Raw genomic sequence first — 13,576 nt, 5'->3', positions numbered from 1 at the left:
ATATGTGCCTGTTCTAGTTTCCATTAAAATAAATAGAAGGCATTACTTCTGGAGCAACTTTCATAGATACGGTCCTAGACAGTTCTTTTTCACTCAGTGCAGCTCAGGCAAGCCAAAAGGCTGGACACCCACGAATGAGAAAATGGGTAAGTTTTGTGAAAAGAAATCTTGCTTTACTTTTCAGTTTTCTAACTATTAGAAGAAAATGTGATTTTCTTCTAATCATTTATTAACAACAATACAATGAATAAAATTCTTCACTACCTGTCTTATTATTGTTCTGATTCAGTTTCAAATACAGTGAATTTCTCTGTGGCTTCACTCTCTCATAAACGAAAAATTCAAAGGAATGAAATTTTCCAAGAACATCCACTTAATTACTTTTGGGATCTATTCCAACCACATCTTGTATTTTTCTCTGAAAAGTTCTAGCCTTGTTGATATGACAATTTCATTCAACTTAAAATTTATATTGTAAAGAAAAACTTACAGTGTGCTTACAACTGCTTGTTGCACCCTAAACAATTGTTCATTCTAAGACATAATTTTATAGCATTTATAAGGATTATGCTATACAGACTTGTGATACAATCATTAACATGTATATGGTCAGTACTGTTGTCAAAGGACACCATTCTAACAATAATAAAAAAAAAAAATCTGATGGTGAAGAGCAGAGGGCAGAAGGCCTGTACTTCCATAAGGCAGGAAATGGTTCTCCATTCTAAAAGAAAAGATAGGAGGCAGGCAACAAAGTGCTACCATATCAAATATGTCCTTTATTTTTGCTGATCAGGAAAGTGAAGTAAGACAATGAATCAAAGAACTGGCCAAATAATAGCTGATGACTCTTCAAAAGTATAAAATGCCTCTCCAAAACCTAGTTTATCATGTCATTCAAGAAGAAATCCAGATGTGTGATGATGAATGATAATAGCTGGCATCCCTTGTCATTGGTAGCATGCACGCATGATCCTGCCTGGATTACTTGGAAATACCAAACATAAGATTAAGAAAACTTCTTATATCCAGAAGAAATAAAAGGATCCTGTTCTGTTGAGTGTATTGAGATAATAAAATAGTCCAATATTGAAAGATGAAAGGGGCCCCATAAGTGAAAGTAAAAAAGGCAAGAAGGCTTCACAGTAACTGAGAATAAGGGGGGTGAAGGGGGATAGTTAGAGATAGTTTATAGAAGCAAGAACGTAGAGCTTGTTAGAAGAATAAGGGATGGCAGACACTGGGTTTGGGATAGTGAGGGGGATGAAGGCCATACCAATAAGGTTTGAGAACAACTCAGAGACATCTGGCAGGGAGGAGATTAGATGTCTGCAGGGCTCAAAGAAACCGGTTTGGGGGAATGCCCCCCGAAGGGTCAGAAGTTTACAGCAAGGTAGACAATTAAGCCTTCATGAGGAAGACAAGCACCAGGGCTTTTGTGCAATTGCCAATAAAACATACCTTCTCTATATCCTTACAGGCAATAGGGTTTGATTTCCGCACGTCAGTATCTTCTGAAATATACATAAATTCATTTTAATTTAAATAAATTAGTAATTTGAGATAAACGGCCAAATGTCATGCTGGCAGAAGACAGTTTTTATTCTAACATTGTAAAACAGCTCGTGCACAAGTCTGATGGTTATAGTCAGGAATTGATCTTGAGTCTCAGCAGGGAATTAGCCTCTGTTTTCATGAATCTGATGTGTTTTCAAGTAAGAGGAAGAATACTTGCTTGCCTTTTTCTTGGGTTGCAGAATAGAGTTTGATGGATTCATGCCCTGTCCTCCCATTCCATTCTTCCAATTTTCCTGGGATAAAGTAGAATTCAATAACTTTAAGTGTCTGTTTCACTTTTCTGGTGGAGAGAGAAAATAAAAAATGGTTTGGGACAAATGTTCTATTATTTATACATTAGATTTACTGACAAAACATGCTAAGTTAAATGGCAGGACAATCATATCCATTGCCTTTGGATATGTAATAGTGGTTCTCAGAAAAAGTGCTTTAAAAATTATTATTAATCAAGAAACTAAAGGTTACAACTGAAAATGAGGAAAGCATAAGCTTGTATAATTCTGGAACTTTTGATTTAAATTTAAATTTCTCACATTGGAAAACTCACATGAAAAATTCAAATGGTTTAATGCAACAGAGTTTTTATAAACAAACAAATAGGTTGCTTCTTCTATGAAATTACTACTAAAGTTGTATATTAACGTTTCATTCCTTCTGGATATAAGAAGCTTTATTAATCTTATGTTTGGTATTTCATATCAAATTGTAACAATATGGAGATAAGTTGTTAAGAGGATATCTGTTGTCATTTTCCAGCACCACAAGTAGATTCAAGTATCTGATTGCTGAGACTTTTTCTAAGATCTGTTTTATTTACTGTAAAATATATTAAAAAATAATTCACTCCAGTTGAGGATCTTCCTCAACAGTGAATTCTTAATTCCAAATGCATCTGACAGCTTGTAAACTTTTTCACTTGGGTAAGAGGTAAAATCACTGATTGGAGAATTCTGTGCAACAACAACAACAAAAAAAAATGGAACTCTAGAATCTTTTTCCTTTCCCCAAATACTAAATATTTAAATAAGCAGATTTTATCCAAGCCTAGAAATAAATATTTTTAAAAAGACTAAAACTACAGACTTAAATACAGACGTAAATATTCAGGGACCATAAAGTTACACATAACTTCTACTGCTGGTTACAAAAACTTTGTTCAGAACTTTGTTTCATCTATGGCTTTTTCTTATATAACTGTATTAGTGTTTGAACTTTCCACACACTTGACATTGTCAGCTGAACTGAAGTTTACTTTTGTCATTGGGAAAAAGAAGTAAGATGGAAATAGGGAGTATTAATTTGTCTACATATACTGTTCTTTCTGAGATTTAGGAGGAAAACCTGCAATTTCTACTAAAAGGTGGTTTGCTGATATCCAGCATCTCAGCAAATATACTAATAAATCTAACCTACCTAATACTATGCTCCTACTGAATAGTCTGTGCCAAAGTTATTACAGCTTTTACCCTTTGTAACAGTGGTGACACATAAAGCTCTTCACTGTAAGCGATTTTTGGTCTTTGTCTTGTCTGAAACTACAAGACCTGTTTTTGGGAGCATGCTAGTTTATATGAGTCAGTAGTACTAGATGAAGTTTAACCACTTAGAATGGTAAACAAGGGGGTTTCATTGGGGTTCCCTGGGGTTCATTTCATGAGGGTGGATAGTGATATGACAAGGGGGAATGGTCTTAAACTGAGATAGAGGAGATTTAGGTTCTATATTAGGAGGAAGTTTTTCACACAGAGGGTGGTGACACACTGGAACAGACTGCCCAAGGAGGTAGTGGATGCCCCATCCCTGGAGGCATTCAAGGCCAGGCTGGATGTGGCTCTGGCAGCCTGATCTAGTGGTTGGCAACCCTGCCTGTGGCAGGGGGTTTGAAACTCAACGATCATTGTGGTCCTTTTCAACCCAGGCCATTCTATGATTCTATTACTCTCTGACTTTATGATTGCCCAAGAATGTTCCATGAAAGAGATTAATTTAATACAGAATATGGAGTTGGATAAATAATTTACATAGCAACATCACTAACTTTTTGGAGACAAAAACTGTCAGATGAACTAATATTCATTCTATATATAAGGCAGCATATTTTCTATAGGAAAATGATCCACAAATTAAGAGATACTATAATATTGCTTGGTCTGAGAGATTATCCATGGCTTTTTCTACTATACTAACAGAAAGTAATATACTGTAATTGAAAAATAGTATTTAATGAAGAAGTCAAATGAATCTCTTTATCTCTGGAGCTAAAAATTCAATGGCCTTAAGTTTCTAAAGCTAGTATTCAATGGTAAGAGAACAGTGAAGTTCTGCTCAGAAATTCTAAAGAGGATTTTGGTTATTTTTTAGTTATATTTGTCAATCATGTTAAGGATTTAAAAAATATTTTTAACAGAGTAAAAAAAAAAAAGTAAGCTCCCTAGTTTTTTTTTTTTTTAAGTGTCTCTCTTTCTCTCTCTACATATATACAGCCTGTATTTCTCAAAAGCTGAAGTGCTTAATTTACTTAAATGAAAATAATTAAGCTTAGATATTACTTATTTAGTTTTTCAAAAAAACACTGCACAGCCATTGCGACTAACCAAGGAACTGAGTATTTTCAGTGGCAAGAGCATTTTAATAACAAAATAAAGGAATTGATGAGCATTTCAGTAACAAAATAAATGAATTGACAGATGGCCGAGCTACATTTATATGAAATTGCTTTTAATTGGTACTATATTTTCAAGTGAATTCTTTTCATACTGAGGCTTTCTCACATCACAGGCTTAGGAGGTTTTTTATCTTTTTTTTTTTATTTTATTTATTTTTTTTTTTTTTTGGTGACTGTCTAAGGTTGCTCTGAGGAGTATTTTTTGTCCTAAATTACTCCTAACAAATCTTAGAAGAAATTAGATTATTTTTTTTAGCTGATAAGACACTGCCAGTGTCTTTGAGTTACATGAAATAAATAACTCAAACTGCACTAGCAATTTAAATCAAATAACAAGATGTACACAATGCACACAAAAGGTAAGAAAAATAGTATTTCCAACCAATACAGAGGGAGGTGAAGTCACATTAAAAAGTTCTATCTTAAATAGGATCTTCAGACAAATTTGACTTGGACCAGTAGTAATAATAGACAAGAAATTGTTTGTTTTGCTTTGTTTTGATGTTGATTTTGATTTTTCCTTTTTTAATTGATAAATAGAGCACTTACTTTTGAACTGCTCATCACATCACCAGTAATGCAAATATTCCTCTTTAACAGAAACTGATGTATACTAGCTAATCTTGTAACTTAATTATTGACATATCTATGTGTCTGTCTTTCTGTCTATCTATCTATAATGGACCACAAGTGTATATCTTTTAACATCAGTAAAGCACCTGTAAAAATATCACACAAATTATCAATGAAAAATTCCAACTAAGCTATTTTTTTTCCTTTTATCATGTAATACTACTCTTGTACTTACTATTTGTATTAGAATAATACCTATTAATGTCTACCAGAAACAAAGTCTATTATGTTATATGCTACATAAACATGTAATATTACATTGCAACTGCTTCAAGATACACATAAAAAAATTTGAAATCTAAGAATATACCATAAATATTGTCATGGTTTCATAATTTTTTATTATCGTATCCCACATCATAACATCATGTGCACTGGAAGTTAAAGAGTTAATGCTCCAGTTAATTAGCACTAATTATATCGTATTATAGTGTGTTATCTTGCATTCCGATACCATATTTAGTAAATTAGTTTGTTTCTCCCCAGATCATTGATGTCGTTTTTAATTATTTGGGGTTTTCTGTTTTCCTTTTCCCGAGGTGCGGATTCGCAAATCCCTCTACTCCACTAGTCACAGAACCAACAGCCTATAAGTCATTGACATTCATGGTGGAGAATGTGGGCAAAGACTGCTTTTTAGCTTTTTAGAACTAATCGCTCCCTGCTCTCGGAAAGCTTTGTTAGGGAAGTTTATCTCTTTTGCAGTGTTTTCACTGAAAACTTAACCTTGAAAGTCCAGGCAGATGGCCAATATTCTGGGATATTTGTAAACTTTGAGCACTGCTATCTTGCTTCTGTAAAGAGAAGATGATTCCAGAGGGAGTTGCTAATTCTTTAGAACTTGTGGTTTTTAAACAGGATTCCAGTCTCTCCCTTGAATCCTTTATGCATTTTTTGAATGCTCATCTGATCACGCTGTTAATTTCTCTGAATGTACTGCCCATCATTTGTATTTGTATTTATCATACTTTGAAGAAGCTTTCCCCAGAACCAGAGAATACTGAGTGTCAGGGAGTGTGGAGAGGTTTGGGAGAGACTTTAGAGAGATGGACATCTTCAGTGTCATGGAACTTTACTCCTGAACACCTGAAAGACCCTGAGAGCTTACACAGATATTTGAGACAGGAATGTTGCGGCTCAGGCAGATCTGAGAAGGCACAAATGATTTGAGGCCTGGCTAATGCTTATCGGGCCTTATTCAATATTATCTCAGAGAGGGAGAGAGTTTCTGAAATTGAGAGAATCTCTGTGCTGAAAAAGAGTGTCTCAGAGCTGATAGAGAGAATCTCCAGGTTCAGAAACAGTCTCCAAGCTCCAAGAAAGAGAGAGTTATTACAGGAGATTCTCCATGCTTAGAGGGAGAATCTCCAGGACACATTGAAAATGAGCAAGACAGTCTCCTAGAAAGTTTCCAGGAAAGAGTCTGAGCTGAGAGGGAGTATCTCCAGGTCCAGAAAGAGAGTCCCGGAGTCGAGAAACGGTCTACAAATCCAAAGAGAAAGTCTCCAAGCTGAGAGAAAATCTCCAGATTGAGAAAGAGAGTCTTCTAGTCAGGAAAGAGAATCTCAAAACCTGGCTACAGCTGAGAAAGAAGGTCTTCAAGATGAAGGGGAAGATCTTTGAGCTGAGAGAAAAGATCTTCAATCTCGACAGAGACCTTCAAATCCGAGAGATGTTCCCTTCAATCTAAACTCGACAGCCTTCAAACAAAACGAAACACCCTCCAATCTGAATGGGACACGCTCCAAACTCAGTGAGACACCTTGAACTAAATACTCTCGTAATTGAACAAGACAGACTCCAAGCCAAGCTGGAGAGTGAGAGTATCAAAACTGAACAACTTGATTAACCACAGGAAGCACCAGAATTGATGTCAGTTGTTCGTGTAAGAAGATGCAAAATGAAACAAAACTCACTTAGAACATGTCATGGAGTTAACTAGATCAATCTGTGCCCATGACAGAGGGGCAGCAGGCCCCTTCCTCTCCCCTCTCTCCCCCCCAGTCCCCACAAAATAGGAAGGGAAAGGGAAAAGGGGTAGGGAGATGGGAGCTGGGTTCAAGGAAGGAAAAATAAACAGTGGCAATGATCTATGGCCAAAAACTTATTTTACTAACTATGATATTGGACTAATAAATCAAATAAAACAGGAGAGGAAGAGAGTTCCCGAGACTGAGTCAAACCTGAAAAGCTTGGTACGGCTAGGAAAGCACCCTCCAACACTCTTTGCAATGCAGTAAAGAGACTGCCCAACCCAGAAGGGCCAGGTCCCATGACTTCCGCGATGTACAAGGACAGGTACCTGGAATTGGAGCATTAACACTTTAACTTCCAGTGCACTACATGACGTTATGATGCGGAATACCAAAAACCAAAAATCACAAAACCGTGGCAGAACAGAAGAAAGAGGAAAAAAATATAGCAGAGGAAGCAGAAGCAGTAAGAGAAGAGGAGGAAAGATGTCAAGAAGAGTGGATCCAAGATCCAGGGCATCCAGAGGGAGAGATGAGACCCCCATAAGGTCATGGTCACCAACGCCCAGGATGGCAACAAGAGGTCCTGAAAGGGTAGGAGGTGAGCAAGACATCATTACCATTACTGATTGATCTCTGAAACTGAATGAAATTTGATGTCTGAGAAAAAAACATTTCATGCCACCCAAATGAGCCTATTGTCACTAAGTTATGTGCTGGGACAATGGGGCTAACAGTGTGTGGCTAGATAGTAGAGAAGCTTTCCAACTGGGTGGCATTGTTAGGGACTCAGCCATTGACAGAGGTATTAATACATGCCAGAATGGGTCCCTCACCCTCTGGAAGCAGATGTTGTTAGCTGTAAAAGAAAGATACCCCTTCAAAGACAATCTGATGCCTGACAAAAAGAAATGGACAGATATGGAAAAAGGTGTCCGTTATTTGAGAGAGTATGTTGTGGTGGAAACACTATATAGCCCTGATTTCATTCCTAATGAGCCAGACCAAGAGCATGATCCCGAGAGAGTCAGGTGTACACCAAACATGTGGCGTACATTCACAAAGACCGCATCAGGAAGGTATGCCAGTACATTTTCAGCAATGTATGGCAGAGGGGAAAGAGACCCCTTATAAATGAACTGATTAATAAACCTCAAGACCTTGAGTTACATTGAAGCCCTCTGTGAGCTTGTGTTTCAGCCAAAAACTGCAAAAAAAAAAGTTTTTTCTGCAAAAGTAGCAGAAAAACTGGGCAGAATGGACAGCAATCAAGAAGATATAATAGATGAACCATCTACTGTGCTTAATGCTGATGAATCCATGGTGGTATCAGATACATCAGATGGGGACCAAAATTCCTAAAACAGCCAATTGGAAGGGATGATCAACTTGGTTTCTTCCCAACGTGTGTCATCCAATGTCTCAGCTATTAAAAGAAGACGTCCTGCTGCTCGTGTAAGTGACAACAGTAAGACTATGTCACGTTTTACTGTGCTGTTACTTATGTAACCACAGAGAAGATACAAAGAAGTGACATAAAAAAAACACTTCTGCACTTCAAGCACACAAGACAAATCAACCACCAAGGTGAACTTCTCCAAAAAGCTGAGTGCTCCAGTTGCTGCAAGATATGACAATAGCTGTGAGACCAACAGAGGTAACAAATAGAGGGAGGGGAAAGGGATAATAGAGTTTATTGGACTGTGTGGATTAGATGGCCCGGCACATCAAAATCAAGGGAATATAAGGCCCTGGTGGACACTGGTGCACAGTGCACTCTAATGCCCTCGAGTCACCAAGGGACAAAATCAATTTATATTCATGGGGTGACTAGAGTTTCCCAAGAGCTGACTATGTTGGAGGCCAAAATAAGCCTTATTGGTAAAGACTGGCAAAAACATACTATTGTTGATCTGCTCAGGGGCTCCCTGTATACTTGGTATTGATTACCTCAGAAGGGGATATTTTAAGGATCCCAAAGGTATCGATGGGCCTTTGGAATAGCTGCTGTAGACACAGAAGGTGTTAAGCAGTTGTCTATTTTGCCTGGCCTGTCAGAAGATCCATCTGTTGTGGGGTTGCTACGACTAAAAGAGCAACAGGTACTGATTGCTACAAAAACGGTGCACAGACGGCAGTACTGCACCAACAGGGATTCATTGCTCCACATTCATAAGTTGATTCATCAACTAGAGAGTCAAGGAGTGATCACTGAAAATCACTCGCCTTTTAACAGCCCCATATGGCCAGTGCATAAAGCCAGTGGAGAATGGAGACTGACGGTGGACTACCGTGGCCTGAATGAAGTCATACCCCCATTGAGTGCTGCTATGCCGGACATGTTAGAGCTCCAATATGAACTAGAGTCAAAAGCTGGCAAGTGGTATGCCACCACTGACATTGCTAACACCTTTTTCTCCATTCCTTTGGCCAAAGAATTCAGGCCACAGTTTGCGTTCACCTGGAGGGGCGTTCAGTATACCTGGAATTGTTTGCCCCAGGGATGGAAACATAGCCCAACCATTTGCCTTGGGTTGATCCAAGCTGCACTGGAACAGGGCGGTGCTCCTGAGCACTTACCATATATTGATGACATTATTGTGTGGGGCAACACAGCAAAGGAAGTTTTTGAGAAAGGAGAGCAAATAATCCAAATACTTCTGCAAGCTTGTTTTGCTAATAAGCGAAGCAAAGTGAAAGGACCTTGCCCAGAAATTCAGTTCCTAGGGATAAAGTGGCAAGAGGTACGTCGTCACATCCGGTCAGATCTGATTAATAAAATCACTGCAATGTCTCCACTCACTAATAAGAAAGAGTCACAATCGTTTCTGGGCGTAGTGGGTTTTTAGAGAATCCATGTTCCAAACTACAGCCTCATTGTAAGCCTCCTCTATCAGGCAACATGGAAGAAGTATAGTTTTGTGTGGGATCCTGAGCAGCAGCAGGCATTTGAAGAGATTAAACAGGAGATAGCCTGTGCTGTGGCCCTAGGGCAGTATGGATGGGACATGACGTAAAGAACATCCTCTACACTGCTGCTGGAGAGAAAGGTCCCACTTGGAGTTTGTGGCAAAGAACCTCAGGAGAGACCTGAGGCCGACCTCTGGGATTCTGGAGTTGGGCGTACAGGGGGTCCAAAGAGTGCTACACTTCAACTGAGAAGGAGATCTTAGCTGCATATGAGGGGGTGCGGGCTGCTTTTGAAGTAGTCGGTACTGAAACACAGTTTCTTCTAGCACCTTGACTGCTAGTGTTGAACTGGATGTTCAAGGGAAAGGTTCCCTCCACCCATCATGCAGCTGATGCCACTTGGAGTAAGTGGAGTGTGCTGATTACTCCGCGAGCTCGGATGGGGAATCTCAGGCATCCAGGAATCTTAGAGGTGATCATGGACTGTCCTGAAAGCAAAAAGTTTGGAACATCACCAGCAGAAGTAGTATTGTGAGCTAAAGAGGCCCCACCATACAATGAACTAAAAGAAAATGAAAAGAGTATGCCCTTTTCATTGATGGATCATGTCATACAGTGGGGAATAATTGCAGATGGAAAGCTGCTGTGTGGAGCCGCACAAAACAAGTTGCAGAGGCCAATGAAGGGAAAGGAGAATCAAGCCAATTTGCAGAGGTAAAAGCTGTCCAAAAAAACTGGCCTTAGATGTTGCTGAACAGGAGAAGTGGCCAATGCTTTATCTTTATACTGACTCATGGATGATGGCAAATGCTCTATGGGGATGGTTACAGCAGTGGGAGCAAAATAACTGGCAAAGAAAGGGTAAACCTATTTGGGCTGCTGAACTGTAGAAAGACATTCCTGCCAGAATAAATGATATGGTTGTAAATGTGCTCCATGTAGATGCTCATGTGCCCAAGAATAGTGCTACTGAAGAACAGCAAAATAACCATCAGGTAGACCGAGCTGCCAAAATTGAGGTGGCTCAAATAGATTTGGACTGGCAACACAAGGGTGAATTATTTCTATCTCGGTGGGCCCACGAGACCTTAGGCCATCAAGGAAGAGGTGAAACATATAAATGGGTGAGAGACTGGGGAGTGGACTTAACTATGGATGCTACTGCACAGGTTATTCATGCCACAATTAAACAAGCCAAGAGGATGAAACCTCTTTTGGGGGAAGAGCTATGGCAAAAGTATAAATATGGGGAAGCGTGGCAGGTTGATTATATCACCTTGCCATGATCTCACAGTGCTAAGCATTATGTGCGTTATGGTAGAGGCAACCACTGGGTAGCTTGGAATGTATGCAGTACCCCATGCTACCACCCGAAATACCATATTGGGTCTCGAGAAAAAAGTCCTGTGGTGACACAACTCCCAGAAAGAATTGAGTCAGATAATGGGACTCATTTCAAAAATTCTCTTGTAAATACTTGGGCCAAAGATCATGGCACTAGAGCGGATCTATCATACCCCTATCAGGGACTAGCTTCTGGTAAAATTGAACGATACAATGGGTTGTTATAAACCATGTTGAAAGCAATGGATGGCGGAATATTTAAGCACTGGGAGAAGCATTTGACAGAAGCCACCTGACTGGTCAATACATGAGGATCGATCAGTTACGATGGTCCTGCTAGCTCCCTACGTACTGTCAAAGGAGATAAGGTTCCTGTAGTACATGTAATGAACATGTTGGGAAAAGCAATTTGGGTCTTTCCAGCTTCTGGGAAGGGCAAACCTCTTTGTGGAACTGTTTTTTCCAGGGACCTGGGTCTACTTGGTGGGTGCTGCAGAAAAACAGGAATGTTTAATGTGTACCACAAGGAAATTTGATGTTGGGGGAGTGCAGTCAGGAATTCCATGTATATGTGTGCATGTGTGTATAATGGTTAGTAATTATGGTTTGTTTGTATATATTAAGCATGATGTAGAATAAGGGGTGGAATATTGTGGTTTTATGATTTTTGATTGTCGGTATTTATGTAACCAATGAATATACAGATGTTATAATTAAAAAATATACAGGAAAGTTAGGCTAAACAGGTTATCACACTAAAGAAGAATGGATGGAAAGCTTATCCTTGTCCTGGGTTTGCTGAGAAGACTCCAAGAAGAGTGATTTCTAAAAGAGATCCTCCCCCAGTGGTAGTCAGCTCTTAAATGGGATCTAGAAGAGGTAGAGCCAGGCTCCACCCCTTCTGGTGGAGGAGGAGGAGGAGAATTGTTTTCACCTGTGCTCCCAGGGCTGACTTATTGCTCACCCCAGATGATCAATCAGAGGTTCAGGTCATGATTCAGCAATTCCCGTACAGTAATCCACATCATAACATCATGTAGTGCACTGGGAGTTAGAGAGTTAATGCTCCAGTTCTGGGCACCTGTCCGGAAGAGAAGAAGAACTACATGCCCCTGAATGCTTTGTGTTCAGAGAGGAGATATAATCCCTGCAAGGTCACCTGATGCCCCTTTCTTCCTTCGGCTCTCCTTTCTGCTGCTTACTCCAACTGCGCATCTCACCTCAGCATATGGTGAGGCCTTCAGTGATCAGACACTCTTTCTCTAGTTATATTTGATTTATTAGCTTCAATTCTAATTATACTTTATTATAAGTGTTATCTTACATTCCGATACTATACTTAGTAAATTAGTTTGTTTCTCCCCAGATCACTGATGCTGTTTTTAATTATTCAGGGTCCCCTATTTCCCCTTTCCAGAAGCACAGATTCGTGAATCCCTCCACCGCACTAGTCACAGAACTGTGGCCGAACTAGCCCACAGATCTTTGACACATACACATCACAAAGAATAGATGATGACCATTTTGTAGGGAATTGCAGATTATTTATGTGATCTATTATGCAGCATAGCATGAGCATGAAATGATGGAGTATTCTGAGTCTGAAGGGCCCCACAAGAATCATTATGTTCAATATCTTTCATAATCACTGCTGGAATGAATGAAACAATTAGGATGTGAGAAGATTAATGTGTTCTGTCAGCACTGAAGCTACAGTTCTTCAAATTACTGTATGTGACGCCAGCATCAATTCAATTTCAACGATTTTTGTAATCATTTTTCTATCTTTTTATCATTATTATTTTCTCCTTTTTATAGTTCAACTACTTAAAGGTAGCCCAAAGGAAGAAAACAGTCTAAGAAAGTGTATTGGATTTCCAAGTTCACAGCCTGAACCAATGTATGAGCTATGTGAATACATGAGTGCCTGGAGCGGGCGGGGGAGGGTGGGGGTCTAGAGCTACCCCTTCTGTCTCTGTGATACTTCCCATGCCATCTGAGTCTGTGCAGGTCCCCTTCCCCCCTGCCCTTCTCTGTTGCAGCACAATGGTATGAACAGGGGAGGGTCACATTCCTCAGCTCATCCTTTTCTCCAAACTGTTACTGGGAGGGGTGAGTTAATTCCTCTCGGATATCTTTTTCTATAGCACCTATTTCTCAAATAAAGGCTCTGTCATTGCCTTCGTTTTCTCTACAGGAAGTTTTTTATTCATGAAACTACTTCAAATCAGAAGTTCTCAAAAAGAGTCTAATTTACAATGCACAGAGGGGATCTATTAAGATATATTTGACAACCCAAGTATGGTAAGATTTTTCAGCAGGTATGAGAGATTTGATCTTGCAGCAGGCTCCTTCCTTCTTTATGGGACTCTAGTTTCTATACTGAACCCCCTGGTGGCCTCAGAATCTGCAGTCCAACAGGCTGCCCAACTAGTAGCCGACCTGGGGGAGACACAGCCTGAGGAACAGGCAC

The sequence above is a fragment of the Meleagris gallopavo genome, chromosome 1 (genome assembly GCF_905368555.1).
Source record: "Meleagris gallopavo chromosome 1, MGAL_WU_HG_1.1, whole genome shotgun sequence".
NCBI lineage: Eukaryota > Metazoa > Chordata > Aves > Galliformes > Phasianidae > Meleagris > Meleagris gallopavo.
Note: the sequence above shows the minus strand (reverse complement) of the source record.